This window comes from Dasypus novemcinctus, chromosome 23, assembly GCF_030445035.2.
Source record: "Dasypus novemcinctus isolate mDasNov1 chromosome 23, mDasNov1.1.hap2, whole genome shotgun sequence".
NCBI lineage: Eukaryota > Metazoa > Chordata > Mammalia > Cingulata > Dasypodidae > Dasypus > Dasypus novemcinctus.
The window spans coordinates 17,371,104-17,378,334 of record NC_080695.1 but is presented as its reverse complement, the minus strand read 5'-3'; positions in this window follow the sequence as shown (position 1 = coordinate 17,378,334).

The window sequence follows — 7,231 nt, the reverse complement described above, 5'->3', positions numbered from 1 at the left end:
AACCCGGCTGCCTGAACATGAACTTGGGCCACGTGCTTCACCACTCTGGGCTCAGATTCTCCACTGAAACTTGAAGGATGATGTTCAGTGTAGTTCCCTACCTAGCCAGGCATCCCAGTGCCCTAAAACCTAGGGGAGGCTTGTCTAGAATATAGAGACTCAGTCCCAGGACCCACACCTAGGTCAGAATCTCCAGGTGTGGGGCCTGCCTGGGAATCTGTATGTTTTCAAAGTTCTCCTGGGGGGTTTTCCACCACCAGGGGTCTCACTGGGATGACCGTGAAAGGCCCTGCCAACTAACTCCAAAGGAGACCAGGCTGGTTTGCCTGAAGGGGAAGTGGAGTGGCCACAGGGCCTTCCAGGAGCCAACTGGAAGGGGTGGGGGAGCTGGCACTTCCTCGTGTTGGCTGATCTGCTGAGTCAGCCCAGCACTAATGCTTCGAGAGTACAAATCCCACTTGGACATGTAATAGGAACACGGGTGCTGACACAGCAGGCAGGCGGGAGCCCGGGCTGCACCAAGGAGCAGGAGGTAGGTGTAGATACTCAGCACCAACTCCTTGCTCTGAGTCTAAGGACAGGCAGAGGCAAAAAGGCACCCTCTCCATGCTGGGCCTTGAGCGGGAAGACATGACCCAGGGGCCTGGGCCTGCGCAGACTTCTAGGTTTCAGAGCCAGCCAGGGCTCTCCCCTGCCTTCCTGGAGTTTGGGGTTGGTAATCTGGAAGGCGCCACAGAGGGACTCTTGTTCCTCAAGTCTAGAAATTTCCTCTGTGGCTTCCCAATTCCCTGGCTGTCAGCCCTTGCTAGCACCCACCTCCATCTATGTGCAGTTTCCCACTGCCTGAGGTCCCCCTTCCACGGGGGGTCAGCTCTCATGCTCCCAGTCCCTGCTCTGCATAGTCCTCATTCTCCCTTCTGGGGTTGCAAGAAACAAGGATGGGAAGCAGATGTGGTCAAGTGGTTGAGCTCCTGCCTACCACGTAGGTGGTCCCGGGTTCAGTTCCCAGTGCCTCCTAAAAAAGATGAGCAAGACTGCAAGCTGACACAACAAGATGACACAACAAGAGACACAAGGAGAGAACATAATGAAAGACACAACAAAGCAAGGAGTGGAGGGAAGTGGACTTGGCCCAGTGGTTAGGGTGTCCGTCTACCACATGGGAGGTCCGTGGTTCAAACCCCGGGCCTCCTTGACTCATGTGGAGCTGGCCCACGTGCAGTGCTGACACACGCAAGGAGTGCCCTGGCAATGCAGGGATGCCCCTCACGTAGGGGAGCCCCACGCGCAAGGAGTGCGCCCTGTGAGGAGAGCCGCCCAGCGCAAAGGAGAGTGCAGCCTGCCCAGGAATGGCGCTGCCCACAAGGAGAGCTGACACAACAAGATGACGCAACAACAAAGAGACACAGATTCCCTTGCCGCTGACAACAACAGAAGCGGACAAGAACACACAGCAAATGGACACAGAGAACAGACAACTGGGGGTGAGGGAAGGGGAGAGAAATAAATAAAATAAATCTTAAAAAAAAAAAGCAGGGAGTGGAGATGGCTCAAGCAATTAGGTGCTTCTTTCCTGGGTTCAGTTCCCTTCCTAAAAAGGAAGACAAGCACACAATGAACAGACAGCGGGCACAAAACAACAGGGGGGTGGGGAGAAATAAATAAATCTTAAAAAAAAAAGAAACAAGGATAACGTCCTTCCCCCAACCCACTCCTCCACACCCCTTTAGGTTTGAGGCGGGAACGTGGGGAGCCGTCTTGCCTCTGCACTGGACGTTTCCTGTGGCTGCTGTAACAGCTAACCACAAACTGGACAGCAGGAAACAATAGAAATACACTGTCTTCCAGGTCTGGAGGCCAAAAGTCCAAAATCAAGGTGACGGCCGTGCTCCCTCTGAAACCAGCAGGGAAGAATCCTTCCTCGCCTCCCCTAGCACCTGGTGCTTTGCCAGCAATCCTTGGTGAGCCTTGGCTTGCAGCTGCAGCACTCCACTCTCTGCCTCCACTCCTGCCTGTGGCTCTTGTCTCTTCTCAGCTTATAAGGACACAAGTCCTAGTGGGTTGAGGCCCACCCTACTCCAGTATGACCTCATCTTAACTAATTCCATCTGCAACAACTAGGGATTGGGGGTTAAGACTTCAACTTATCTTTTGGGGGGAAGTGGATTTGACTCAATGGATAGAGCATCCACCTACCACATGGGAGGTCCAGGGTTCAAACCCAGGCCCCCTGACCCGTGTGGCGCTGGCCCACACACAATGCTGATGCGCGCAAGGAGTGCCGTGCCACGCAGGGGTGTCCCCCGCGTAGGGGAGCCCCACGCACAAGGAGTGTGCCCCGTAAGTAGAGCCACCCAGCGTGAAAGAAAGTGCAGCCTGCCCAAGAATGGTGCTGCACACATGGAGAGCTGACACAGCAAGATGACACAACAAAAGAGACACAGATTCCTGGTGCCGCTGACAAGAATACAAGAGGACACAGAAGGACACACAGCGAATGGACACAGCAAACAACTGGGGGGAAGGGGAGAGAAATAAATAAAAAATAAATCTTAAAAAAAAAAACATATCTTTTGGGGGAAACACAAATCAGCCCATAACTAGCAGAGAGTAGGCTTTTAGCATGTGCTTTTCTCCATCCACAATGCCTAGTGCATGGTGGGAATGGAGTGGTGGCTAAAGAGATGGGTGGCTGGGACATGGGCACTGAACTTGTGACTCCCCTTGAGAATTATGTGTCCAAAGGGTTATGTTAGGCCTAAGAACACTCTATGACAGGTGGAGGTTTGGCCCAACTCCAGTTCAGTCTGCCCCACCTCAGGCTGGGCCAGGTATCTACTTAAAAGTCTGCCTTGGGGTCCATGTATTATTAATACTCAGTCCTCCTCCCCCTATGTCCTCACCTCAGTCTCTAATCAATAAGGCCAATAAGTGTCAAGAAATAAGTCAGGGAAGCGTTGGCCCAGTGGATAGTGTGTCTGTCTACCACATGGGAGGTCCGCGGTTCAAACCCTGGGCCTCCTTTTTTTTTTTTTAATTCATTTTTTAAAAAATATTACATTCAAAAAATATGAAGTCCCATTCAACCCCACCGCCCCACCACTCCCTCCACAGCAACACTCTCTCCCATCATCATGACACATCCATTGCATTTGGTAAGTACATCTCTGGGCATCGCTGCACCTCATGGTCAATGGTCCACATCATAGCCCACACTCTCCCACGTTCCATCCAGTGGGCCCTGGGGGGATCTACAATGTCTCGTAATTGTCCGTGAAGCACCACCCAGGACAACTCCAAGTCCCGAAAACGCCTCCAGGTCTCATCTCTGCCTCCCATTCCCCGCATCCAGCAGCCACCATGGCCACCCTTCCCACACCAATGCCACATTTTCTCTGTGGACATTGGATTGGTTGTGTCCATTGCACATCTATGTCAAGAGGGGGCTTAGATTCCACATGGATACTGGATGCAATTCTCCTGCTTTCAGTTGTAGGCACTCTAGGCTCCATGGTGTGGTGGTTGACATTCTTCAACTCCATGTTAGCTGAGTGGGGTAAGTCCAATAAATCAGAGTGTAGGAGTTGAAGTCTGTTGAGGTTCAGAGCGTGGCTATCATATTGTCAGTCCAGAGATTCAAATCCCCTAAATATATCTTAAACCCCAACACCAACTACAATTCCAATAAAGTAGCATGAAAGTCTTGTGAAAAGAGATCCCATCTGAATCCAGTTCCATCACGCAGAAACACCAGCTCCAAAGAAGGGCCAACTGACATGGCAGTGAACCCCATCTGCCATGACCATAGAACCCATGGGTCTCTTTAGCCCTCAAAAGAACCAATACCTGGGGTTGTATCTACTTTATCTGTCTCTGAGACTCTGCTCAGGTGTGCATAACGGCAATCCTTCTGACAACCTCCAGACTCTTTTTTAGAGACTCATAGCCATATAAACTCATTTCTCCTTTCCATTTCCCCCTTACATTAGGTCAAACAGCATTTTAAAGTCATGTTATTATATGTAGACAGGGATATTCTGTTGATCCGCAGTGAACCTTTAATTCAAGGTCATTTTCTAGTTGCATCTTCAGCTGGTACTTGGTAGTGATCCCTTGGTGCCAGGGAGGCTCATCCCCGGGTGTCATATCCCACGCTGGGGGGAATGCACTGCATCTACATGCTGAGTTTGGCTTCGAGACTGGCCACATTTGAGTAGCATGAAGGCTGTCAGGAGGAAACTCCCAGGCACAGTGCTGCTCTAGGCCTTGTTCTTATTTCAGGCGTATAGGCTCACAAGCATAGTCATTAGTATCAGGAGCCCACTGTTGGACCCTCATTCCTTCCTGGTTCTTACTGTTGCACCTGGGGGACTGCCACTGCTCCCCTAGGGACCACAACAGAGCCTCCCCGGACCCTAGGCCTCCTTGACCCGTGTGCAGCTGGCCCATGCGCAGTGCTGATGCGCACAAGGAGTGCCGTGCCACGCAGGGATGTCCCGGCATAGGGGAGCCCCACACGCAAGGAGTGTGCCCTGTAAGGAGAGCCACCCAGCGCAAAAGAAAGTTCAGCCTGCCCAGGAATGGCACCGCCCACATGGAGAGCTGACACAACAAGATGATGCAACAAAAAGAAACACAGATTCCCATGCCACTGACAACAACAGAAGCAGACAAAGAAGAACACACAGCAAATAGACACACAGAGCAGACAACGAGGTGGGGGTGGGGGGTTAGAGGGGAAGGGGAGAGAAATACATAAAAATAAATAAATATTTTTTAAAAAAGAAACAAGGCAGAAGATCCAAAGCAAATTCCACAATACAGACGAAGAACCCAAAGCACAGAAAGGTTAAGTAACCTGTGCAGGTCACACAGCTAGCAAGTAGAGGGGCTGGATCATATAAGTCAGGTCCTCTTGTCCCCTGTTCTCCATCCCACTTTCCAGAAGCACAACCTCAGTGGATCTTCTACTTTGTTGGCCTCTTTTTTTTTTTGAAGATTTCTTCCCCCCCACCCCGACCCCAGTTGTCTGTTCTCTGTGTCCATTCACTGTGTGTTCTTCTGTGTCCACTTCTATTCTTGTCAGTGGCACCAGGAATCTGTGTTTCTTTTTGTTGTGTCATCTTGCTGCATCAGCTCTCCATGTGTCCGGCTCCACTCCTGGGCAGGTTGGACTTTCTTTCACGGTGGGCAGTTCTCCTTAAGGAGTGCACTCCTTGCGCATGGGGCTCCCCTACGTGGGGGACACCCCTGCATGGCACGGCACCCCTTGAGTGCATCAGCACTGCACGTGGGCCAGCTCCACTTGGGTCAAGGAGGCCCTGGATTTGAACTCTGGACCTCCCATGTGGTAGGCGGACGCTGTATCCATTGAGCTAAATCCGCTTCCCATGTTGGGCTCTTTTCAGAGCCAGTGAAGACAGGTCTGACTCCCTCCCTGCACAGGTTGGGCTTTTTCTGATCTCACCTATTGGAGGATGCAGGCAAGGACAAACACTGGAGATGGAGGGAGGGGAAGGGACAGAGAGAGGAAGTGAGTGGCTTGCTGTGCATGGGAAGGAGGGAGGCCTAGGGCAGGAAAAGAAGTCAGAGCCAAGGCCCTCCCTGGGTAAGGTGGAAGGCAGAGTAGTTTCCAGGAGTGCTTCCAAGGCGGTAGCTAGCCCTGCCCTGCCAGAGTGGGGAGCTGGTGCAGCAAACTGAACACTGGAGACCTGCTTCCAGAGGCTTGCTCAATAACCTGAAACAGGTTTCTTCCCTTCTCTGGATCTCTGTCCCCCCTTAGCAAAATGAAGAACTGATGATCCATTAGCACCAAAGAAACCCTGACCTTCACACCCTCTTGCCTTCACTGAATTTATCTGAATTCCAGCACCTATGCAGATCAGAAGCTCTCAGTGACATCAGGGGATTTCCTGAGTTCTTGGGACAAGGGGAAGATAAACAAAAAGGGGCCTGAGAGGCACTAGGGGTAGGAGCCTCAGGACTAATCAGATGCTCTCTGAGGGCCCTTCAGTTTCTTCAGCCAGGAGGGAGGTTAGCAGGGGAGAGCTGGGGTCAGTGGCATTTTAGCCCAGCCACTCTGGCAGCTGGGGGGGCGGGTGGATTGGATGAGGGCCAGACGGAGGGAGACCTTTGGGAGGCTCTGGTAACAGCCCCGGTGACAGGTGGGGCTGGGGTGAGGGCGCTGGAGGTGGCTGTGGGAGGAGGGAACTGCCCAGCCTGACTCCTAGGAAGGGCCCATTCACAGAGAAAGGGCAGGTCCCTTCAGTATGGCAAGTGCTGAATGTGACCGACAGGACAGCCTGGTGGGAGGCCCAGGCTGGGTGGGGCTGGAAATGGAAACTTGGGTTCTCAGTGAGAGGTGGAGCTGTGAGCCCCAGAAGAGTGGATGAGAAGGGGGGGAGGTCTGGGAGCAGGTCAGGGGCAAGGGGCTCACCAGGAGACCTGGGTGAAGCAGGGAGCAGCAGGAGACCCTGTGTCACGGGAGTCAGAGGAGGATGTGGCCCTTGCAGCTCCACGGTGCCAAATGCCCCCCGCAAAGTCATGGAAGGACAGACAAGAAGGCCTCTTCATGAGTTAGGGCATCTTTTTGACCTTGGCAAGTGCAATTTCAGTGGCGCCCAGTGGTTAGGTTCAGGGTGGCAGAGGGACAGAGAAGTGAGGAATTAAGACTGGAGGCAACTGGTTTCATCAGTAATTTTCACAGTCAGGGCAGGAGGTGGGCTTCATTAGGCGGGAAGAGGCCTGGGGCTGTTTAAATGCCAAGGGGGAGGAGCTCCGAGAGACGGCTGGAGGGAGGTGGACAGGGGCTGCGGGGGGGCTGCGCTGAGGTAGGGGCGCTTAGCAGCTAGGGAGGAGAGGTCAGCCCAGTTGGAAGGTGGATGGGAGGGACTTTTGAGAGCAGAACTGGGAGGTTCCTGGGAATCTCTTTCTCGGAAAAGCAGAAGCTGAAGTCTTCTGCTGAGTCACCGGGAGGAGGAGGGGTGGAGGCTGGAGAACAGGCCTGAAGGTTTGGAGGAGAAAGTGGGGGAGTGAGCTGGGGAAGGGCCGAGCGTGCTGGGCCTGATTGCCGCGCACTGAGGGGCCCCATCTGCCTGGCACTGCAGTTTTCTCCCGCAGTTTTCAGCAGCGAAGGCTGGGAGCAGAAAATGTCGAGGTCAGGCCAGCCAGAGCAGGTAGTGGTCTGCTGTGGCCAAGGGACCAGGCCAGATGGGAAGGAGGAGAGGCCAGG